The 25,159-nt window shown below is 45.8% G+C and overlaps 2 long non-coding RNA genes across 5 annotated transcripts in view; one reads left to right on the top strand and one right to left on the bottom strand.

Annotated features, from left to right (window-relative positions):
- The window catches only part of LOC101434066 (uncharacterized), a 59,208-nt gene that overhangs the window by 7,543 nt on the left and 26,506 nt on the right, over positions 1–25,159 (bottom strand). For all 4 annotated transcript variants that reach the window (XR_009182321.1, XR_009182323.1, XR_011646783.1 and 1 more), the window contains exon 4: positions 24,760–24,870. This is a non-coding gene — a long non-coding RNA (uncharacterized lncRNA). The remainder of the gene's footprint in view (positions 1–24,759; positions 24,871–25,159) is intronic.
- Positions 1,738–8,325, top strand: LOC111759195 (uncharacterized). The gene is made up of 3 exons (XR_009182324.1): positions 1,738–1,824; positions 3,372–3,476; positions 8,175–8,325. It is a non-coding gene; the product is annotated as an uncharacterized lncRNA (long non-coding RNA).

Here is a 25,159-nt window from a genome sequence, read left to right as displayed (position 1 = left end):
CTAATCCTTTACAGCAGGGACCACATCTTGTTTGTCTTTGAATCCCCTTTTATTCCTCCTTAACAGAAGGCCTGGCATGTAACAGGCACTTTCTAAAGATGAGTAATTTGAATAATAGAAGAGAAAGCCCTTTTTAGTGCTTTAAACCAAAAAAAAAAAAAAAAAAGTCTTTAAATGCACAATTAGGCGGTGGACTTGGCCCAGTGGTTAGGGCGTCCGTCTACCACATGGGAGGTCTGCGGTTCAAACCCTGGGCCTCCTTGACCCATGTGCAGGTGGCCCATGCACAGTGCTGATGCGTGCAAGGAGTGCCGTCCCATGCAGGGGTGTACCCCACGTAGGGGAGCCCCACGTGCAAGGAGTGCACCCCGTAAGGAGAGCCGCCCAGTGCGTAAGAAAGTGCAGCCTGCCCAGGAATGGCGCTGCACACACGGAGAGTTGACATAACAAGATGACACAACAAAAAGAAACACAGATTCCTGTGTTGCTGACAACAACAGAAGTGGACAAAGAAGATGTAGTAAATAGACACAGAGAACAGAAAACCGGGGTGGGGGGTGGAAGGGGAGAGAAATAACTAAATAAATAAAATCTTTAAAAAAAATGCACAATTAGAAATTGTTGACTTCTCAACTCAATGACCTCAAACAAGTCTGCACTGTATTTCCAAGGAATCTTTAGTTCTGGACCCATAGGCCTTTGAGATAGATAACACAGGCACCTATGATTTCTTCCCACCCTTCTTTGACCAATTGTGTCCCTCTTGATGTGATTCTTCTCCCTCCAGGATCCGTGTAGACTTAGGAAAGTTCAACTTTTTTTTTTATTTGCCACCCCCCCCTTGTGGCTGGCTGCTGTCTGTTCTTTGTGTCCATTTGCTGTGCATTCTTCTGTGTGTCTGTATTTATTTATTCCTCCCCTCCCCTTGCGGCTTTCTTGTTGTTTGCTCTCTCTGTCTATTCGCTGTGTGCTCTTCTGTTTTTGTTTTTTTTTTTACTTGTCTCCCTTATTGTTGCATCATCTTGCTGAGTCGGCTCTCTGCAGCGCTTGCGAGCCGGCGGCACTCCTCGGCGCTTGTGGGCTGGGTGGCACTCTGTGATGCTTGCGGTACAGTGGCTCTCCACGGCATGCAGGTGAGCCTGCCTTCACAAAGAGGCCCCGGGACGCAAACCCAGCGTCTCCCATATGGTAAATGGGAGCCCAACTGATTGAGCCACAGCCACTTCCCAGGAATATGCAACTTTTTGTCTTGAAGATTGTGAAACTTCAGGATAACTTTCCTCCTGAAAGTCTGAAGTCCTCCTGAACCTCATTTGAAGATTTTTGAAGAAAAGCTTTGATTTTTCCATGAAGATGAATGCAGTTAGTGCAGTTAGGTGGAGTGACTATAAAATTCATATGTATTTTTCTCCCCACTGAGATGGCGCCCTTGCCTGTTTGCTCATTGTTTTGCTTTTTTTTTTTTGCTTTTTGTCTGTTTTTTCTTTAGGAGGCACCAGGAACTGAACCCAGGACCTCCCATGTAGGAGATGGGCACTCAACTGCTTGAGCCACATCCACTTCCCCTCCTATATATTTTTAAGAAAGAACGTAAGATGCCAAAGAAGGCCTATTCTCAGTGCAGATCATTAGGGGTACTTTAGTGGGAAGGTTTGAGAGACATGGTGTGAGGTGATAATAAGGTCACATCTGTGTTTGCTAGTGTCTGGGGAGTCACAGTGCTTTTGTCTGCTCAGGTTACAGGATCTCTCCTTGAGGAGACAACTCGGAAGTGGGTTAAGTACAAAAAGATGTGTCTTACAGGCTTACGCAAGGAACCTTCTGGTAAGCACATTTATCAGTATTTATGGCTGTGTAACAAATTACCTCAAAATTTAGTTATTTTAAACAATAGCCATTTATTATCTCTTACAGTTTCTGTGGATCAGGAATTAAGACAGGGCACGTTAGGGATGGTTTTTTCCCTGGAACTCTTGAACCCTGGGGGCTCACTCACTCACCCGTCTGCTGGTGGATGCGGGCTGTCAGCTGAGAGCACAGCTGGGCCTGCTGTCCAGAACACCGCCACTCAGCCTCTCCACGAGGTCTGGGCTTCCTCACAGCGTGGTGGTTGGGTTCCAAGAGCAAGAACCACCAGGGGCCATACTGTATTTTATGACCTTGCTTTGGAAGTCACCCAGGGTCACTGCTGCCATGTTCCGTTGGATGAGACAGTTACAAAGGCCCACCTGAGTTCAAGAGGAGGGAACATAGTCTCCCTACATCTCAATGTAAAAGAGCACGTGAGACACAATATCTATTGCTGCCGCCATCTTTGATGAAAATCAATTCATCCCAGCATACTTACTACCTAATTATATGACCTAAATAACTATCGTGGATTAACCTGGGAATCTATTTGGTTGGGGAGGGGTCCCCAGTCTCCCCGGGCATAATCATCTCTTGTGCAAGTCTACACTAAGAAGAAAAGCAGCCTTGGCCCATTGCCCCTTAGCACTGGGAACCTGATCGAAGCCTCTTTCTCCAGGCTTCTTTCAGATCATTTCATTCAGGGAATTGGAGGTTGACAGATTATAAACCCTGCCTGCCTTTTCCTGACCTGAAGGCATCCCCAGGCTTCAAGCCCTACCCCTCTCCCTCTAAAGATCCCGTGGGCCCAGGGAGATAACCTGGTTGTTAGCCCTGAGTTTCTAGACTAACGAGCAGATGGTGGGGAAGGATGCGTGCAGATGGTGGGGAAGGATGCGTGGTTCCTAGAAACCAGGAGTTTGCAATATGGGAGTTTGGGATACCACCTGAAGTAACCTCTTCATTTGATTCCTGGAGGTCTGTAAAGATGGACTTGGTTTATAGCTTCCCCATGCCAAGCTCTGGAGTATAAAACATCCCCTGAGCTTGAGATTGTCTGAGTATTCACAACAGCCATTGGCTCCATCTCCAAATGGAGAAATATGACCAGGTACTGCTCATGTTGGATGCACTTGACCAAGAAGCTCAATTCTACAGATTGTCTTATAGCCACTGGTCAAATAATCTGCACATTTCATGGGGTGATGTTTTTCTAGGATCTAATTGGTGAAGGTTTGATTATTTAGTTAACTGTGGAACATAAGGCAACTGGCTGACCCTTCACTTCCTGCTGACCCTGAGTTTCTATGAGAGTTCTGTTCATGTAAAATAAACCAAAGTGACTGTGACGTGTACTTTGACATAATTGACTGGACCACAGCTGGAGGTCAAGTTGGGTAGAGGAAGCCACAAAGCTTGGGGTTGCCGTAAGCATTCCTGTCCTCTCTGTATCGTCCCTCATCCCTGATCCATCTGCTGAGCTCACACATCGTGGTTCATTTGGGCCCCTCTTCTCTTCACAGGCATATTTTGTAACGGGACGTTTGATAATTATTTCTGCTGGCCTCACTCCTCTCCTGGAAATGTCTCTGTTCCCTGCCCTTCCTTCTTACCTTCGTGGCACAAAGGTAACGAGTCTTATTTTACCAATTTTCAGCTCTTTCCTTAAAGGTTGGTCTCTCTTGGGGAGACCAGCCAGGGAGTGGTTAGTGAGAGGACTCCAACTAGGTTCTTTTCTCATGTCCCCTCTAAACCCTCAGCGACACATCTACCTTCTTTGCTCTGTTTCACCTCTTATCTGTCCAAAATTCTCCTATTCCCTAATGTTCTATATACAAGAGCTCTTTTAGCTGTGGAGACTATAGAGCCCAGTTCCTGCCACCACAGAATCTGGCTGCAGCAAGGGTGGGAATTGTCAGAGAGGAACGAGGCAGAGGAGAAAGAATGGGACTCTCTCATCTATGTTAGATTAGGAGGAAGGGCCTTAAAATGACTCTTGAGTTAACACTGGAAGAAGCAGCCATTGAATCAGTGCCTTTAACCCCCATGGGACTTGGATGGAGAATTTAGCCACTTAACTTGCCCAGATCCTTCTTAGGGGAAGCAAATACTCCTTAGGAACCCAGGAGGATATATCCCACCCTCACTCCAGCCCCCACCCCCTCTTCCCTATTTTATTCTGGAAGGGGAGAGAAGCAAGTCCCGGTGAGAAGACCATTGCCTTTGCCTCGAAACCACTGCAAATGCAAGACCAGGTAAATTCACTCTCAGAAAACATAAGCAATTAGTAGAATTCCAGACATGGTAAAGTAAGAATGGTTTTCTGAGAAGGTAAGGTTTTGCAGTTGATTTCAACCCAATAAATCAGTAAAAATTTGACTTTAATTTTTCAAGTCTTCTAGTGTAGAGAGAGTTTAGAAGGAAGATGCATTTCTGGGTGGGACAGTGTTTCCCAGTGGGTCCCTGTGGCAAAAAGAGAATGTAGTGACAATGGGCAGGGTTTGAGAAGAACATCTGTAAACATGAAGGGATGAGGAAGAGCACTCGTGAGACATGACAGAGGAGTGACCACTACACTATGCGAAGGGAGAGAACAGTGAGAACGGAGTGTGATAGAATAGGGGACTCATAAACGAGGCTGGAGACTGATCCTGAAGGAAACTGCATCACACTAAGGACTTTAGTTGACTTGTAGAGGAAAATGATGTGGAGCCACTGCAAGTGAGAAGACACAGGAAGGACCTAATAAGATTTGTTTGACAGCTTGTGCCTGTCAGACCAGAGGAATAGAAGGGTATCAGGGAAGCGAGTTTGGGAGCTACTACGGTGGTCCAGAAAAAGAGATGAGGAGAACCAGGACTTAGCAGAGGCAGGGGCTTGAGGGAAGGGGAGAGATTAAAGAAAAATGGTAGAATGGTGACTTGCCATCTGATGGTGTGGAAATTGAAGGGCCAAGAGGAGTGGAAAATGGAGAAGGAAAGGAAAAGAATCTCTTTCCCTTACATTCCCCATCTCATTAAAGGTCTCACATTCCACATGATTCCACCCAAACTTGCCCCTCAGCTAGGTGGTAGCCAAGTTCTCTGCCTCCTGCTTCCCCCACCCCACCCCCACAGCTCCTGCTTCAGCTCATCGCCCTCCACTGCCGTTTCCCGGGTCTCCTCCCTGGTCCTCTTTCCAACGCATCCTCCACAAAGTTTCCAAAACTGGGGGAGTGGATGTGGCTCAAGCAGTTGAGTGCCCACCTCCCTCCCACATGGGAGGTCCCAGGTTCAGTTCCTAGTGCCTCTTAAAGGAAAAACAAACAGATAAGAGCAGACAATGAGCAAAAAACAGCCCTCAGACAACGAGTGCAAACAGTGAGCAAACAGACGAGGAAGCCATCTTGGGCAGGGGGAGAAATGCACGTGGGTTTGTGTGGGGCCCCCGTCACTGACACCTCCAAATGCCATGCAAGGCCCTCGTGACTTGGCCCTGCGGCTTGGTCAGCACCTTCTCTCACCTCCTCTTACCCCTCCATTCCAGCCAAATGAACACTGCCCAGGTCCATCGGGGTCCCCGGCTACCACCTCAGGCCTCTCCTCCCCTGGATGCCTCCAAGCTCTGCCCTCCCTGCTCTGCCTGTGAACTCAACTTCAGTTCTTAGTTTGGGCCTTTTGTCCTCTAGAAAATCCCTCTGGCTCTTCCCACTGAGTATAGTGGACCTGCCCCCTTTTTTTTTGCACAGGCTTATGCCTTTCATTTCTAACACTTGACAGCTCTCTATTCGTATCTAGACTTGAGCTGTGTCTCCTTGGTCTTTGTGTCCCCATTTCTCACTTGCAGAACATTGTTGCTGGCACGAGGAGCAAGGTGCTCCAAGAGTGTCATGTGGCGTGTTTAAAAATTTTGAAATGACTGGTGGTTTGAAAAGATACATTAAAAGGTAAGTTTTCATACAGTTCCAGTATTGCTTTCATCCGGATGTCCTTTGATGACATGACTTTCTACTTGAGAAAAATACGAGCATATTTATAAAAATTATCTATGGTTCTGGTTTAAATCCGTATTGCCTATGCATAAGATTTTAAACAAATTATTTTCTAAATTATTTTTAAACTTTATTTCAACTTCAAAAAATAAAACGACAGAAGGCAGCTTAACAAGTTAGAGAAACATTACTTAAACAAATCCTGTCCAGGCATATTTATCTTATTTAACCCTAAAAACAAACTCAACTGTTTATCCAGTGTTCTGAAAGATGAATCAATGAGCAGAGATTAGTTAAATGCCATGGCTTAATTTTCCTCCCCTTTGTACAGAGTTTATTGGGTTTATAACTGGGCAAAGTCCCATAGGTACAAAATGAAGTTCACATTATCCCAAAGCAGAGTAGGGATTAAAGGCTGGGGGTCCATTGCTGGCCTTCAGGGGAGCCGTGAGGTGAGGACAGCAGACCCTTCTACTGCAGAGGGGTGTGGACACAGGGGAGGGGAGCAGAGGGGCCCACCTGGCTTTGGTGGACAGAACTCAGAGGCTGGCACTGGGCCAGGACAGATGCAGGAGCAGAAGCCCCCAAGCCCTCTGCTCAGGGGCCCGGGGGCTGCACCCCCAGTCCTGCTGGCGACGGGGTTGATCCAGACCTGGTGCAAAGGGAAGGCACGAACGCAGTGACCTGGCATTCTTGACGGTAACTCATTCAGCAATATTTACTGAGGACCTACTAGGCGCCAGGCATTGTCTTAAGTGCTTGGGGGTAGATTAGCAACTAACACAGACCTCTCCTTGTAGGGCTTATATTCTAGTAGGGGAGGCAGGCAAAAACCTATAAACATCATAAATAAGTGAAGTCTAGAGTATGTTTGAAAAGGATACATATATTTTTTTTCCTTGTTTTAATTAAATGAGGTCTACCTCATTTTAAAGAACTTTAAATGGGGTGGTCAGGTAGACTTCAAGGACGAGGTGACATTTCATTGAAGACTTAGAGGAGGTAAAGTATTTAGCCAGGAGGGGGATAGCGTTGAGGAGAGAGGGGCCAGCAAAGGCCCGGCATGGGAAGTGTGTCTGGCATGTTCGATGGAGAGCAGAGAGGCCAGCGCAGCTGGAGCAAGGTGAGAGAGGGGAAGAAGCAATAGGGGGTGGGGTCAGCATGTAGGGCTTTGTGGAAGGCTGTAGAAGGACTCTGCCTGGTGTTCTGGGAGCCTGGGAAGATTTTGAGCCAAGGAGTGACATGATATGACTGGCATTTGGCTGCTGGGTTAGCCAGAGGCCGAGGGCAAGAGTGTTGGAGGCGTTCGCAGTGATCCAGGTGAGAGGTGATGGTGGTTCCCATGAGACTGGTAGCTGGAGATGAGCAGCCGTGGTCAGATTCTGGATATATTTGAAGGTGGAGAGGACAGCTTGGGCTGATGGACCCAATGAGGGGAAGAGTAACAGAGAGAAGGCAAGGGTGTCGCCAAGGTTTGGGGCCTGGGGAACTGGAAGAATGGGGGGCACTGGGGAATCAGGGGGAGGCAGATTGGAGGAGATGAAGAGTTGGTTTGGAGGCACGTTGTTTGGGCGTCGGTGAGCCATCCCCGCAGAGCTGTCTGCCTAGTGGGCAGTGAGTGCATGCTACGGTGATGCCTCAAGGGAGTTCTCCAAGTTGAGATCATTGGCCCACTCTGTGTGGGCTCAGGACTAAGAAGTTCCAACAAATTTCTATTCTCACTTGCAAGTCTAGTCCTTGGTCCTCCAGATGGCCCAGGACTCCTGATGTAGATAGACGTGATGAAGTCACAAGAACAGTTAACGGGGGCAGACTGCTTTACCCAGCACTTGCTCCTTTCATTTCATCCTCCCCATGACTGTGGAGGGTCTAATAAGTAAATGGGGTGAAGAATGAATAACCATCATTATCCTCCCCAAGGAAGAAACCAGCAGGCTCAGAGAGTGGGTGTGCCAGGCCCAAGGCTGCAAAGCAGAGCGGGGTTTTCTTCCTCATCAGAGGGAGATGCCCCCCTGAGCAAGGGCCAGCACCCGGTGTCAGCGTCTCCCAGCTGGACTGCACCCTGGAGCAGCTATAACCTCCCTGAGTCACCAGGGACTGTTCTAACTCCACAGACTTTGGGTAAACACAGCGGACATTAGCGGATCATGGTTTGTTAATGAAACTTAGAGGCCTCCGTGTTTTTCTCTCCATTCTAAATAAACAGTAGGAATTCTAATGAGCCCCCAAAAGGGAAATGAAAACTATTTTTCCCTGGGATTTTCCGCAGCTCTATGCTGAGGGTGAGGGCCTGACGGCGTGCTGGGAGAACAGGCTGCGTGTTGTGACCTTTCCTCTAAAACTCTGTTAATTTCAGAGAGCTCAGGAAGGGCCTATAGACGCTGCCTACCTCAGGGGACTTGGCAGACAAAGGAGAACTCCACGAGAATCTGGGAGGATGTGTCCGAATGCGCCAAGAATGACAGTTCCAACGAAAACGTGAGTCCGCTCGGCTTGGCCATAAGGCACCCGGGGTTCCAGCCACTCCGCCAGGGCACTGAGGCGCCGGCCAGCTGCAAAGGGCCCTCCTCCAGCTTGTCTGCCCCAGGTTTGGTCGGAGCAGGAGAAGGTCCAGCATCACACAAAGCAGCAGCCTGTGACAGCCACTGAATCCCTCGACCACGGGGGCGAAATATGAACTTGCACAGGGGTCAGCCTTTCGGCGTTGGTCCTCGCCTTCACACGTGCTGCCCCTGTGTCTGGGACACCAAGTCTTCCCTGGGTGGCTCCTTCTCTTCATTCAGGTTACAGTTCCAGTGTCTCCTTCTCAGAGGTGTTCCATGGCCACCAATCGAGAGTGGCCTCCTGGTCACTTTCTAAACCACCACCATTTATTCCCTCTAAAGCCCACGCTGTCCTCTGAACTTCTCATGTGCTGGCTCATGTGTCATGTGTCCCTCTTACTAGCATGCAGATTCAGGGAGAAGAGGGAATGGTGTGCCTCGAGGGAGGCAGCGTAGTACAGGGGTCACCAGCCCAGGCTGGAGGGACAGGCAGCACAGCTTCTTACGCAGGCTCTTCCACCTAGGACCTGGGGCAAGCTACCTCGCTTCTCTATGCCTCAGTTTCCTCATCCATCGAGTGGGGATTGTATTTCCTACATGGAATGGTTGCAAAGATTTAAAGGGTTGACAGACATAAAATTCTTAGGAGAAAACCCAACATGCATGCTGTAACTATGACTTTCCCACCATTACCTGGATCTCACACACTAACTGGCATGTCAAAGCTGCTCAGCACATGTTGGCTGGTTGAATGAACCGATCTGTGCTTCGGATTTCTCTCTCAGCACTCCGAGTTTTCTTTCTGCAATCTTGTTTCGCAGTGCCCGCCCGGCAAAGCCTGCTTATTATCCTCACTTTCTTCTTGTCTCTTGCTGCCCTCCCTAATGCCCTCCTAGCTGTCCCAGTCCTGCCCACTTTCCCTCAGTGTGAAGTGCTAGAGGCAGAATGAAAGAGAGGAAAAGGTATTTGGGAATCAGACAGACATCTAGGGCCTAATCACTGTTCCTTTCATTCAGGCAGGCCATAGACATTAATGGAGCACCTACTGTGAGCTAGGTTTTGCACCAGGTACTGGGTCTATACAATAAGACACAGAGGCGTCCTTCAAGGAGCTTAATGTCTCAGAGCACAGCGACAGGTGAACAGAGCAGCGTGGTAACCACTATGACAGAAACAGACCTGGACTGGGGACCAGGGAAGACTTCTCAAAGGAAGCAGCACCCAGCTGAGCCCCAAAGAGTGAGAGTAAGAATGTTCCTAGCAGAAGGATAAACACTGATCAGAAGTCAAAGAGTGCATGGGACTCTGGGGGGCAACTTGAAGTGCTACTGTGTAGGTGGGGGAGGGTGCTGGGGAGGAGAACAACAGCCAGTGGGGATTTAGGGAGAAGGCAGGCAGATGAGGAGGCAGGGCATTGTCTTGGACCATTTGCACCTTCAGGTGGCCTAGTGACCTAATTCAGAGCAGGCTTTGAAAGGACACCTCTGGCAAGATGGAGAACCAGAGGCTGGGGGTAGGAGACCAGGTAGGAGGCTTTGCAGTAATGCAGCCCAGATAAGAGAATGATGCTAGTGGGAGGTGAGGGAAGAGGGTGGAAGGATTTACAGGTCACTAAAGAGAAAATGGTAGGTCCAGGTGCTGGAGGTGAAGGAAAGTGTAAGCATCAAGGGAATCAAAACTCAGGTTTCCAGCTTGGGCTGGTGAGTAAATTTGAGATGCCCTTTTATCCCTCCCAGGTGCTAAATATTTCCTGAGCTAAGTCTTGGTCCTAGCTTGAGTCTGCAAACCACCCTACTCCTTCAAGTTGTGTCCTCTTCCATAGTTGAGTTGCATTTTTAATTTCTTTAGCTTTCTTAAGCCATTGCACTATATTCCATCAAACACTAAAAATATTTTAGTAGTTTAAGATTTGGGACTGGGGAAGGGAAAGAGTTTGGCTCTAAAAACACACTGGCGTGACTTAAGCCACATGACCTCTCCCCAAGCATCCATAAAGTGGGGTTGTGATGTCAATAATTGCCTGGTCATTTGTGAGGCTTCTAATTGGCAATGAATGTTGAGTGATGAACCTATGACCTGACAACTGCTGCTCACTTGATAGGGACTATTACTGCATTTCTTCTGCTCATATATCTTCTTTGGTCCCATAAAATAAATTTTTTTTTTCCATCCCTGGACTGAGCCCCGGGCCTCTGGCTCATCGGTAAGACCAGGATCCCAGTCTACTTGTGGGTGGGAGCTTTTTGGTGTCCTTGAGGATGGCATTTCTGTAGAGAAAACCTGTTTTTGGCTATTTGGGTTTTTAAAAAGTTAATATTTCATTTGACTTTCAAAAATCTAGAACTTAGTTTTCTGCTAAGTTATTACGGTCAGCTTCTACAGCTTATTATTCTATTATAAATCCAGTACATTTTAATACTTTCAAAGAGAGCTTTGATTATTTTTGGAGTCACTTACAAACTAGTTACTTAAATGCCCTTTACATTTTAAGCTGCATGCATATTTTTAATATATTAGATTCTCAAGTATCTTAAATAGCTGTTATAACAAGCATATCTTAATTCTTAAATAATAATTCATTAACTATATCAACTCTGTATGATGAGTCTTTTCTTTTTTTAAAAGATTTGTGATGAGCCTTAAGTTTTCCTCTTTTTAAAGATTTATTTGTGATGAGTCTTAATTTTTTTTTTTTTAAGATTTATTTACTTATTTCTCTCCCCTCCCCCCTCCCCCCGCCCCGGTTGTCTCCTGTGTCTATTGGTTGCCTGTGTTCTTTGTCCGCTTCTGTTGTTGTCAGCGGCATGGGAATCTGTGTTTCTTTTTGTTGCGTCATCTTGCTGTGTCAGCTCTGTGTGTCTGGCGTCATTCTTGGGCAGGCTGCACTTTCTTTCGCGCTGGGCGGCTCTCCTTATGGGGCGCACTCATTGCACGTGGGGCTCCCCTACGCGGGGGACACTCCTGTGTGGCACGGCACTCCTTGCGCGCATCAGCACTGCGCATGGCCAGCTCCACATGGGTCAAGGAGGCCCGGGGTTTGAACCGCGGACCTCCCATGTGGTAGACGGACGCCCTAACCACCAGGCCAAGTCCGCCACCTAGTTTTCTTTTTTTAAAAAAGATTTATTTCCCCTCTACCCAACCCCCCTGTTTGTCTGCTGTCTGTGTCCATTTGCTATGCATTCCTCTATGTTCGCTTGCATTCTTGTCAGTGGCACTGGGAATCTCTGTCTCTTTTTCTTGCATCATCTTGCTGCATCAGCTCTCCGTGTGTGTGGCACCACTCCTGGGCAGACTGCACATTTTTCGTGCAGAGTGGCTCTCCTTACGGGGAGCACTCCTTGCGCGTGGGGCTCCCCTATGCGGGGGACACCGCTGCGTGGCAGGGTACTTCTTGCACACATCAGCACTGTGTGTGGGCCAGCTCCACAAGGGTCAGGAGGCCCTGGGTTTGAACCTTGGACCTCCCATGTGGTAGGCGGACACCCTATATGTTGGGCCAAATCCACTTCCTGAACTGTGGCCATTTGGTGATGTAAGATTGTTGCTATTTAGTGAAGATCAGCAGACTTTGCTGGTGTCAGCTTGAACTCTGTTCCAGTTCTTCCTCCCAGGCTGGGGCAGGGTTTTTTAAAAATCAGCACCACAAAGGATTACTGGTATGTCATCCTGCTTCAGTTAACCTCTGTCTCTTCTTTATAATTCCCTGGATAAAATGGAAGCTTGAGCAAATCAAGATGGTTAGAAAAATCATTGATCATTCTGATTTCACACTACCATACAGATACAGTGGCACAAATAAGAGCATGGATGAATGTGAAATGTGAAAAAAATAAGGAGGATGTGATGGGAGTTGTGTGTGTTCATTACTTTTGCTTGACTGTAATTTATTTCACTGTAAATTTACATACTTGGTTTTAATAATGCTTGTGTTTAGCAATGAGCCCACAACATTCCTGAAAATTTGTCAGCAAGCTCTCACAAGTCAGTGTGACCACACCACGGGGCCTACTGGGGCGATTTTTTTTACCCTTACGAACATCTTGAGTCCCCAGACCAGGAGTTCTTAACAATGGGTCAGTGAGCTTCAGTTGAAATTCAAAAAAACCATTATTCTTGTGGGGCCATGTTGGTGCTGGTGTGATGTATTTATTAAGTAATGCACAGTACAGTGTGGACTTAATAATGTGGTTTTCACCTGACTGGCAAAGGGGCCGATGGAACAAAAACGGTTAAGATCCCCCTGCCCAAGACCATCCCTTTCAGAAGGAGCTGATCTTTCCTTCCCTGGTCAAGCTATTTCATTACCTAGTTATCTGCTGTGAGGGAGCTCGCAGCCCAGCCCTCGTTGTGGTTCACGCCCTTCAGAGCTTAGAGGGAGGCAGCCTGCCCCTGGCTCTCTGAAGTCTATCATATCTCCTCATTGGGCACTGAAGGCTCTTCCATTGGATCCTTCATACCCTCAGGGAATTCTTTCTGATCCTCATTTTAATTTATTCCCTGATTTGGGTTGATGGGATTCTGTGTGCCTTATACAGTTTCACTGTGTGCCAAGGCACACCTCTTAAATGTATTGAAATGTCATCTGTGGCTGGGTTGGGTTTGCCCTATCTCAAAAACCTGTCTGACTTTTGTCATCCATTAAAGTCATTCTAATTGTATGCCTTGAATTAGGCAAATTGTACGTATTCCTTATCTTCCTTTCTGGATGGTAAGCTACTTGATGACAGTGACCACAGTGTGGCCACATTTGAAAACCCCTACCTCTCCCCCTGGTCCAGCCCTGGGATGTGCAATCACCTTTACACACTCTAGAACACTTAATAAAGATTAAGTGAGTGGTTTCACAAATTCTCATTCAACTGGTCTGTAGTGGGGCCTAAGGCATCAGTACAGTTCCAGAGTGCTCCGGGCGATCCTAGCACAGCCAAGGGCCGAGGTTGAGAACTGAGGTGCTGACTAGGAATTTTCCAGCCCAGGTGCATCTCCTGGTTGCCTCCTTTGGGTAGAGGCCTGCAGCAGCCCCTCCACCCTTTCAGCTGCTGCGGCAGTGCAGCAAGATTAGAAAACTCTACTTTCTAAGACAGGAAGTTAAAGATTTCTCTCTTTTGAAAAGTGAGGACAAGGACATCGTCCCCCACCCCCTGCAAATGGCTGTATTCCCAAGAATTCAAATATTTGAAAAAAACAACCCAAAACACTTCTGGCCATGTTTACTTGTGTTTCTAGTAGAGGGTTGAAATTTTGGCCAAAAAAGTCCAGGGTTAGTAAATCTTTGCCTTTCAGAGTTTGGCAAACAAAGTATGTTATGTTCTTCCAGCTAACAACACACTGGGGGTCCTTATGCATGCTAAATGGCACTTTTTGAGGAGATTGTGTGTATGTGTGTGTGTGTGCACAGGCAAAAGTAAGCATTAGCAAATATGTTTAGATTCCTTGGTATGCGATTATGTTTAGTGGTACAGAAGTAAATTATCTTGCCTTACTTTAAGCTATTTTCTTTACTCTTAAAGTACTTTCTTATTCTCAAATACACAATTTAATTGACATATATAGTAACTGATAAATATTATATATATAAATTAAATATATATAATTTCAGTGATTTTAAAATTTTGAATGTCCTTTATAAAATATATCAATTGGTATATGTAATTTTTTCCAACATTTTATTTTGAAAATTTCAAACCTACAGAAAAGCTCCGAGTAATAAAATAGACACCCATATAACCTTTATCTAGATTCAAAATTTAACTTTTGTGCCTTTGTTTTCTCTCTCTTTCTGAAATATTTAAAATAAATTGCAGACATCATGGGATTTCATTCCTATGTATTCATCAGGTACCTCCTAAGACTGAGGACATTAATTCATATAACCAGTGTAAGAAGCCAAAATCTCATTACTAGGTGTGCTCATTGCTATGGGGTACAAGTACCAATAGGATCTTTCCGTGTACAGAGTTAAAAAGTGTTTGTTTTAATGAAGTCTTCATATTGATAATTCTGCTTCAAAGTTACCATTATAGGATTTTTGGTAAACTCATCTTCTCTTTGTGTAGTTTTTTTTTTTTTTTTTGAGGTGGGGGAGGGGGATTAAACTGCAACATTTTATACGGGAAGCTGGCACTCAAACCTCTGAGCCATATCAGCTCCTGTTGCTTTGCATTTCTCTCTTCTCTTCCCGTGAAAAGCTTGCTTCCTCATATTATTAACATATATACGTATTTTTTTTTTTTTTTTTTTTAAAGATTTATTTATTTATTTAATTTCCCCCCCTCCCCTGGTTGTCTGTTCTTGGTGTCTATTTGCTGCGTCTTGTTTCTTTGTCCGCTTCTGTTGTCGTCAGCGGCACGGGAAGTGTGGGCGGCGCCATTCCTCTGCAGGCTGCTCTTTCATTTCACGCTGGGCGGCTTTTTCCTCACGGGCGCACTCCTTGCGCGTGGGGCTCCCCCACGCGGGGGACACCCTTGCGTGGCACTGCACTCCTTGCGTGCATCAGCACTGCACATGGCCAGTTCCACACGGGTCAAGGAGGCCCGGGGTTTGAACCGCGGACCTCCCATATGGTAGACGGACGCCCTAACCACTGGGCCAAAGTCCGTTTCCCAACATATATACGTATTTACCTTTGCCTACAATACATGTCAAATAGTTTTAAACTTATAGTACTAAAATTACTACTAACCATATATCCTAATTAGTAAAGTTTAAAATTTCTTTGCAGCTCTTTTGGTTCTTAGCACATATCCCACTAATAATGTAAAATTATACAATTTTTTTTTTCAAAATGATCTTCTCTATATTAATTAGAAATACATTTTGGTTCATTTGTTTCTAGGAGTATTAATTTTTACGATTTGCATTTTTCATCATTTTCTCTTTAACTTCATTTTTTAATACTCAAAATATTGGCAGCGCTTGAAAGGTAAAATTATATAAAACGTATACTTTGGGGAAAGCAGATTTGGCTCAATGGATAGTGTCTGCCTACCACATGGGAGGTGAGGGTTCAAACCCCGGGCCTCCTTGACCCATGTGGTGCTGGCCCACACGCAGTGCTGATGCGCGCAAGGAGTGCCCTGCCACACAGGGGTGTCCCCTGCGTAGGGGAGCCCCGTGTGCAAGGAGTGCGCCCCATAAGGAGAGCTGCCCAGCGTGAAAGAAAGTGCAGCCTGCCCAGGAGTGGTGCCGCACACACAGAGAGCTGACACAAGATGATGCAACAAAAAGAAACACAAGATTCCTGTGCTGCTGACAACAACAGAAGCGGACAAAGAAGCAGCAGCAGCAAATAGACACAGAGAGCAGACAATTGGGATCGGGGTAGAAGGGGAAAGAAATACATAAAATAAATAAATCTTTAAGAAAAAAAAACAAAGGAAGGAAGAATACAATTAAGTATTAAACCAGGCAGCCTCCTTACTAAATCAGTTCCTCTGGTTCCTCTCTCACTGCGCAACATACTTTTCTGCTAAGTTTATTTTACTTAGGTGTGTGACTCTTTATGTCATGTCTGTCACTAGACTGTACACAGCTGGAATGCAAAAACTTGGTGTTTCTTGCTGTTTTGGATTTTTGACACCACATTCCCAGTACCACTGCTTGGCACATAGTAGAGAGACCCAACAAATATTGATTTAATGGATGGCTTTATCTTTATCACAGCATTTTGGCTTCTTTATCTGTTTTTCAATACGTTAGCAGAGGACCATAATATTCTTGGCTATACTTAATACCTCTTTGGTTCAACTATCCTTGGGTTCACTTAAAGAGAGAAAAAAGCAAAGCTTTACTGTTTTCTTTTTTTTTTTTTTTAATTTTAAAGATTTATTTATCTCTCTCCCCTTCTCCTCCCCACACCCCCTGCCCCCTGCCCTGGTTGTCTGTTTCTGTGTCTATTTGCTGCATCTTCTTTGTCCGCTTCTGTTATTGTCAGCGGCACGGGAATCTGTGTTTCTTTTTGTTGCATCATCTTGTTGTGTCAGCTCTCTGTGTGTGCGGCACCACTCCTGGGCAGGCTGCACTTTCTTTCGCGCTGGGCAGCTCTCCTTATGGGGCGCACTCCTTGTGCGTGGGGCTCCCCTGCGCGGGGGACACCCCTGTGTGGCAGGGCACTCCTTGCATGCATCACCACTGCGCGTGGGCCAGCTCCACACGGGTCAAGGAGGTGCAGGGTTTGAACTGCAGACCTCCCATGTGGTAGATGGACACCCTAACCACTGGGCTGAGTCCACTTCCCAGCTTTACTGTTTTCAACCCCTCCTTTACATGTCAGAAAGTCAGGAAGCTAGAATATTTCTGGAGCATAAATAAAAGGGTGACATAATTATGGCTTATTCACTGTCTCCCATAAGCAGGCTTATGGTGCAGGAATATATACCTTAGCAATTTCCTATTTCTAGTGGAGCAGCTTGGTCATGTGTTCAGAACTTCAAGCAAGAGAAAGTATCATCAATGATTATTTAGGAAATCTAAGTACTGTTAGGTACAAATCATCCTTTTTATAAACCGGGCCTTAAATTGAAATAAAACATTCAATGATTTAAAAGAGGGATAACATACTTTTAAAGTAAGATTTAATGTAATTTTTTTTCTTTTATCCACCTTGGGTATCAACACAGTGACATGAAATATTAATTGGAAATATAACGCTTTCTTCCGTAGCTCAAAGAAAAAGTAAATATCTGAAATTAAATTGAGAAGTTCCCATCCTAATAAAAATCTGGACATTTTATTATCCTCTCTATTCTTCTGATTTTAGCAATTGGTGTGCTTGTTCATATAACCTTCCTGACATGTAATTGCCACCTCAAACTCTATATAATTTCCTATAATCCTCAAAGGTGGTTGGTGTGAAGATTAAAGCTTAGCCAATTAGCCACCCACTACAGCCAAGTTAATCACATAATCTTTGAGATGGTCACAGAGCAGGGGAGTCTGCAAGGACCCCCCCCCCCCTTTTTATGGACAAAGATTTAACTAATTGTGAGACTTAGCAACGCTCTCAATGAACAGGGCAATGGATTTTAAATCAGAAGCACTGTCACTGCTTTCTAAGTCGGGGTTTATCTTCTTCTAAGAGACACTGTTGCACAGAGACTTCTTCAACAAGTTTCCAAATACCCTAAATTAGTCAACCATTGCTTTTTTTTTTTTTAAAGATTTATTTCTCTCCCCTCCGCCCCCCCACCCCGGTTGTCTGTGCTCTGTGTCTATTTGCTGCATTTTGTTTCTTTGTCCGCTTCTGTTGTTGTCAGCGGCACAGGAATCTGTGTTTCTTTTGTTGTGTCATCTTGTTGTGTCAGCTCTCCGTGTGAGTGGCGCCATTCTTAGGCAGGCTGCACTTTCTTTCGCGCTGGGCGGCTCTCCTTATGGGGCGCACTCCTTGTGCGTGGAGCTCCCCTATGCGGGGGACACCCCCGTGTGGCACGGCACTCCTTGCGTGCATCAGCACTGCGCATGGGCCAGCTCCATATGGGTCAAGGAGGCCCGGGGTTTGAACCGCGGACCTCCCATGTGGTAGACGGACGCCCTAACCACTGGGCCAAGTCCGTTTCCCAACCATTGCTTATTTAGTCCAAGGGCTGGCAGAAAGGCTTACTGCTTTAGAATAATGATCAGTAACCCCTCAGGAAAAACTAAGATTCCCTGTCATGTGATAGGTACACATTCAATTATGTTCTTGCCACATTAATGTCTGTTTAAAGGAAATGCTAATCTAAACCAAAGTTTGACAATACCCTTCTCTTCTTAATAGGTCCACAGAGGAGGAGGAAGAGAAAAGAGGAGGAAAGGGAGGGGAAGAAGGACTCCAGGGAATGAGGGATGGGGAAGAAAGGATAGAGGAGGCAAAAGGGTTTTGGTGAGCATGACAAGGGTGAGAGCTGTGCTACCAGAGAGGAAAAGAGAATTCCACCAAGGAAATGGGAAAGAGAGAAACAGAGGTAGCGGCTCTGGGAAGAGCAGAGACTCCCTAGTCCCAAGTAAGTCCAGGTAGGGCAAACTGATCGGGGGGTAAGGCTGTCCGTTACCATGGGGCTTTGAAATACCCATTAGCAGATAAACCCAGTTCTCTTACAGTAAATGTGTTGTTGGGATAGGCTAGCATTAATGCCAGAAGGTGCGTGCTGTCAAAGTCTGTTGGTTAATGTGTTTCTGTAGGTCATGAAACAAGGGAAAAATATAAGAATTACAAAAGCAAACAAAAGTGTCTAGAGACATCTGGACACAACAGGTAAGGCACACAACCCCATGAAATCAGCACTCCGTCGGTGGGCCTTACCTTGGAATACATGACAACCTACGTCCCCAGTGCAACGGAGTTTGACTCATTTATAATTTCCCTGCACGTGCTTCTTCTACCCTTTTATTTGAACCTATAATTAGCACTATACTCATTAAATATGTGTCCGAGAGACTAATCTGTCTGTTCATATGCCGGCTGAGCCTTGAATCTCAGCAGAGTTGCAGCCAATACCTACTCTCCAGTTCATTGGACTCAGCCAGGACAACTAACAAAATGATGATGATGGACAACGCCCATCCCCAAAAGCAGAGTATCTACAACTGCAAGCAGAACAGTTCCTGCCACCTACCCCACAAGACCTAAGCCCCCTCTCGATAAGAAGCAGAGCGAGCACCACCATCCCCAAATCCTCAAGACTGAGGAATGAACAAATATAAAGGGGAAATGCAACCAGAGACTAAAGTGGACTTATTATTACTGTAGTAATGGAAGAACCTGTAACAGTGATAGAGACAGGGGCTACCAGAGGTTCCAGGTGAGGGGAGGGAAGGATAAGAACAAAGGCATTTTCAGGGCATTGGAATTGTTTGGCATGACAGTGCAATGATGGATATGGGCCATTACACATTTTGTCAAAACCTATAAAATTGTGTGGTGCAAAGTATAAACTATCATGTGAACTGCAGACCATGGTTAGTAGCAGTGCTTCAATATTTGTTCATGAATTGCAAGATGTTATTAATAGGGAAACTTGTGAGAGGGACGGGGGTAGGTATATGGGAATCCACTACAATTTCTATGTAACTTTTATATAATCTAAAACTTCTTTTAAAATAAAGTTAAAAAAAAAATTACAAAAGCAAACAAACATGTTGGAGGAGCCCAGAACCAGGAACGAACAGTTGGGAGGACTGGGGAAATCTCTGAGTTACTACAGATACCAGAGAAACCAACTGGCAGAGAAGGGACAGCAGTTTCTCCAAAAACAAAGCTGAAAGGTCCCAACAATTGTTGTTAGAAATGACTGGGCAGCCCAACAATCGGAAGGCAAAAACATGAAGTCAAACAGCGCACCAAATTGGTTATATCTACAGCTGAGTTCAGATCCTCAGAAGGCTAGGTCCAAGCAAAAAAGTGATTACAGAAAGCAAAGTTGGGGGTGGAAGGTGAAGTCTCTAGTGTGAGGATTAGGGGTAAAGAGGCTGTGGTAACACTGACATGAACAGATGAATAAAATCAAAGACCAATGACTTTAAACTCAGTTCTAAGAGGACCTTCTTGCTGGCCTTTGACTTTAACATTCATTTATCCACTGACTCATCCACCCGCTTATTGCTTACCTCTAGAAAGCCCATGGTGGTGCTATGCTCCCTAACAGGTTGGACCAACACTATCTAGGTATCCATTTCCACAGCCCTCCAGCACATTTTTCCGAGGGTTTTTCAGCATAGTATGTGTAGCAGTTTGATATAGTTATAAATTCCAAAAATAGATATTGGATTATGTTTTTAAACTGGTCCATCTGCAGTTTCACATTTACTTAGTTAAATTATGATTAGGGCTTTGATTGGGCCACATCAGTAGGGCATCAAGTCCCTATCCCTTGGTGGGTGGGAACTCATAGATAAAAGACATGGCAAAAGAAGAGAGTTGGAGCCCAGGAAGTGAACACATAGGAGAAGAACACAGAGGAATGAAGACAGCTCCTTAGACACGGCAAAAGCCCTGGTGAGAGAGACAGAGCTGTTCACCTCATAGTCCACAGCTGACCTTGTGGAAAAACAGAGGAGCTGATCCCAGAGAGATATGAACCCCAGGAAGAGAGGAACCCAGGAAGCCTGAGCCCTGACAGACATCGGCAGCCATCTTGCTTCAACACGTGGCAAAAGACTTTGGTGAGGGAAGTAACTTATGCTTTATGGCCTGGTAACTGTAAGCTTCTACCCCAAATAAATACCCATTATAAAAGCCAACAGATTTCTGGTATTTTGCATCAGCACCCCTTTGGCTGACTAACACAGTATCTGAGAATGGTCTCATCTAGTCTGCATTTTCTTACTGATGAGATTCCCATGGGATGCCCACAGGACATGCCCTTTTTGGAGAGGTATATAAGGGCGTATTACTGTTAGTGTAGGTACAATGGGTCTAGAGCAATCCAAGGCCAACAGGAGGAGCCACAGTGCCTGCCCTACCAGCCACCCACTGCCCTCTCTCCTGCTTGGACCTGCAGTGATTTACTTTCTTCACGGCGATCATACCAATGGCCACATGGGTTTCCTGTGTCTTGGCCCCGACTCTAGGTCATCTGGAATGGACCATCAATATCAGTTATGTCCATTTTTCTCTTCCTCAAATCACTCCTCAGGACTCATTCCTCCCTACAGTGCTTACACACTTTTTAAACAGAATTCTTCAGGAACCCGACTCTGAACTATTCTAGACTTCTGTCCCTGAACAAAAGAGACTATGATATATGTGTTGCCCTCAGTTTCATCTTGGAGCATGTGAATAGGCCTGGCCAGACCTTATTTTCAAATCCTTAGGATTCGAGTTATGTTTGTGTCACAGTTTCTCCTCAGCCTAGTCCTCTGTCCTCATGCCACCCCAACTAATGACCGAAAAGAAACACCTTTAGGGCCACCATCTGGATCACCTTACACACAGGGGACTAGGAGGCGGTCCTAGAAGTAGGACTGCAGAGACCTCCATCCAAAAACCCCTCTGCTCTAACCTGCCACATTCCCTTAAATTCTCCCATTGATTAATTTACTTGGGTTGAAATTCTAAGGCTCAAAGAGGCGTGGGTTAAAATGCCTCCAGGAGATACGTCACTGCTGGCCACTGACTCTGCTAGGATTAGTATAAGAGTACTAAGAAGACATGAAGCAGCAGGCCGAGCACAGAGGAAAGGGGACAGAGAGCAAAGACGTGAACAGGGAGAGTGGGGGCGCAGAGGACCAGGTGCAGAGCCTAGCGCTATCCTGTCCAGGAGCCCAGTCCCTCTGGGCACTCAGGGGTAGGCAGGAAGGGACAGCAGCTCTCCTGAAAGCCCAGGGCAGCATGAGCACACTGCTAGCCTGATGGTGGCCAAACATTCCCAAAATAACATGTAATATCTGTAAGCTCTTCAGCGTTTACAAAGCCTTTCACATATCTGTCACACCTAATCCTATCAACATGGAAAAACAGGCAGAATCCTTAGCCCCATTTTAGGGTCAATGCAGAATCCCAGATGCTTGAGCATCTAGGAATCAATAGAGCTGAGTCAGTCTACCTCCTGAGCCAGCTCTTTTTATGGTCCAGTAGTTAAAAGTTCAGCTCTGGAGTCATCCAGATCTGAATGAAATCCAAGCACTGAGACTTGTCAGCTCATGGAAGTTACTTGACCCCTCTGTAAAATGTGGATATTGGTAGCACCTACTTCCAAAGGTTCTTATAAGGGAGTAGCTATAGCTCAAGTGGCTAAGCACCTGCTTCCCATGTACAAGGTTGCAGGTTCAATCCCCAGTACCTCCTAAAAAACAAAACAAACAAAAAAGAAAACCAAACTATCACTGGGGACTGGATGTAGCTCAGTGGTCGAGCATCTGCCTCCCATATGCAAGGTCCTAGGTTCAAACCCCAGTAGCTCCTAAAAAAAAAGGCTCTTATAAAGCTTTCCTGAGCAAATGCACAGAAAGAGCTCAGCACAGCACCTGACACACAAAAAACAAGCAGTAAACACCATGACATAAAGCAAGGGATCCACTTCTGCCACCTGCTAGAACCACCTGAGAAGTTTCACCCCAGAGTACAATATCAGGGTCTCCAAGTCTGTGGTCCAGATACCTCTAGTTCTTTTTCTTTTTGTTGTAAACCTCTGGGGTCATTCCGATGCAAAGTGCCACATTGAGAACAGCGAAACAGAGCAGTGCTTCTCAAACCTGTATGCCTTCAGATCACCTGGGGATCTCGGTAAAATGCAGATTTTCATTTGGTAAGTCTGGGGAAGGTGAGGTTTTGAATAGCTAAGGAGCACCTAGGTGATGCTTATCCTACTCATCTATGGGCCACATTTTGAATAGTAAAGATAAAGTATCCTAAGAGAGAAGAGGGATGATATTCAGGCAAAAGGGGACCAAAAAAAAAAGTCCTCATCCATAAATTCATAAATTGGCCCCTTCCACATTCCGACACAGAGTAGACTCTTACCAATGGTGACTAGCACTCTTTATCATAATGACCCCCTCCACCACACAGAGAAGTGTTTAGGTACATCTTCTCCCCTTCTGATCACATCTACTTGACGCCTACTCCCCATGAAGCTTGCTCTCCCTCCTAACGCCCTTGACTTAATGTCTTGACTGAAAGACCTCTTCCTTCAAAGGAAGGGCCCTTCGTGGGATGGCACTTCCCTTTCATCTTAGATTCCCTCGCTCATCCGTTCCATGTCCCCGTCCTGGATCACAGCCTTCATCCACTTATTTCACTCCTGTATCCACGGGACTGAATACCACCGGGGAAATACCTGGAACCCCAACAAACTGGCACACTGCCAGCCCCTGCCTTGATTCCGAATCTCTGCCCAGGACACTGCTAGTGAGGATCATTTCTCCCGGACTTCGTGGTTTCACTTCTCCACAGAAATGACTTGAAATTCTTTCTAGCTTCCTAGCTTTTATAGTTACTTTCCGGAAAAAAAAATCTTACATGGGGTTTCTGAAAAGACTGGAAACAACAGGAAAACAAAAACAAAGTGCCCTCCTCTCAAGCCGGCCCTAGGGCAGTGACGTGCCTTTACAAAGCCTCTTGCATCCCATCACCTGGATAGTAGAATCCCCTGGAACACCAGCCCACTCGGGTCTAACTGGTCTAAGGCGGGTGGGCTAATGGGTAGCCAGGGTCAAAAACCACTGCCCTTGAAAAGCCCTAGAATTCCTCACGAGGAACAAGCAGCAAGCTGCCCCTCCACCCAGGAAAGCAGCACCCCCTAGGGGAGGGGGTGGGAGGCGCGTTTCTACACTAGACTCATTTCCTTCCGTGCTGGTTCCCGCAGTGGGTGTTAGGGCTTCGGCAAGGAGGGGGGTGGTCGGCTGTGAAGACGTCGCCCGTGGCGGCTCATTAAGCTCAGCCTGGGAAGGCGGCCCCTCCTCGGCGCCTCCCAGCAGGGCAAGGCTTAGAGCATCTGTCAGCCCTGCAGTGTGCGCAGCTCGTTGGCCAAGAGCAGCGAGAGAGATCCCACTGCCGCAGGCCTCTGCCTCTGCGAGTCTGGCCGACCGCTTCACTAGGGACATTCTGAAAGGTGCCAACTGAAGAAGCTCGTTCTGGCAAGGCCGCGCCGTTCGCGTTGCGGCGTCCCTTCTCCGGGCTGCGGGCTCTAGCCCGTGCCCCAGCGGCCCAGCAGCCCTGGCCGGCTGACAGCTGGACTGACCTTCGGTGCCACCATCTTTCTGGCGGGTTGTCTCATCAACCAACATAATGAAGATGTTTTAGAGTATAAAAAAAGAAATGGGTTGAAATAAACTTTGGGAATACTAAATAGTAGGTTCCATGTAGTGATGACAGCAGTTCCTCTCAGTTCACCAATCTTTGGCATTGTTAAGTGTAAACGAAAAAGTTGTATGTGAATATATAAAGTCAGCGTTTGTGTGCTGCATCATTAAGTGAAAGAAAGAAAAACATCTCTAGTCTTCAGATGATGCATATTGTGACAACTTACAGAAAATACCAATTCTAAGGTCCATAATTAGCAGTATTTCAGTATGGAAAACACATTGGCTTCAATACACAATTGAGAAATTTAACCAATAAAGTTCAGTGTAAGTTAAAAATAAAAACCTCATGTTTCTGCAGTGATAGGTCAAGTAAGTGACTTCAGGAGTTTAAAAGGCAGGTAACAGGGCAGAAAGCTCAATCGAGAACATGAAGAAAGTTTTCTGACACAGTCTGTTCTGCCTAAGCATGATCCACGCTAGATGGGACGCAGCTGAACATACCTGGTTTACTAACTAGGAAACTAAAGAAAACTGAATCGAAGCAAATTATAATCAGACACAGTAAATCAACAGAATATATTTTACTAAAGAAATTATGCTGTTCAGGAAACAGCTGTAATCCCTGCAAATAAACCTTCACCCACCAAATAACCCCTGTAAGTGAAAAGGTCATACCTGATTAGATTGGGTTCTGTACCCTCATTCTTAAAGGAAGCCAGAAGTAGTCTCTCTCAAGTTACAAGATCATCCAATAGGTTCTGTCTTCAATCCCCTTCAAGTTGTGTTCTGCAGACACCTTGTTAAGGTCCAATGGTGGGTGAATTATCTCGTTTTACCTAATACTTTATTACAGTAACTGCCCAGGTCAGCTGTGACTTTTACAGACTTTAGACTACAACATCCAGAAGAGCTCGCAACCATTCTTCTCCTTGACCTTCAACTTCACTGATCCTTCAAGCAAAAGTCCTTGACAGTACCATAGCTGAGAATTTATAAACACTGACATATATCAACTACACAAGTTCTTTCATTGAGAAATGTAGTATATAAATATTATTTTTCCTCCCAGCCAACA

The sequence above is a fragment of the Dasypus novemcinctus genome, chromosome 21 (assembly GCF_030445035.2).
Source record: "Dasypus novemcinctus isolate mDasNov1 chromosome 21, mDasNov1.1.hap2, whole genome shotgun sequence".
NCBI classification, from domain to species: domain Eukaryota; kingdom Metazoa; phylum Chordata; class Mammalia; order Cingulata; family Dasypodidae; genus Dasypus; species Dasypus novemcinctus.
Note: the sequence above shows the minus strand (reverse complement) of the source record. Positions and strands in the feature narration are given on the sequence as shown.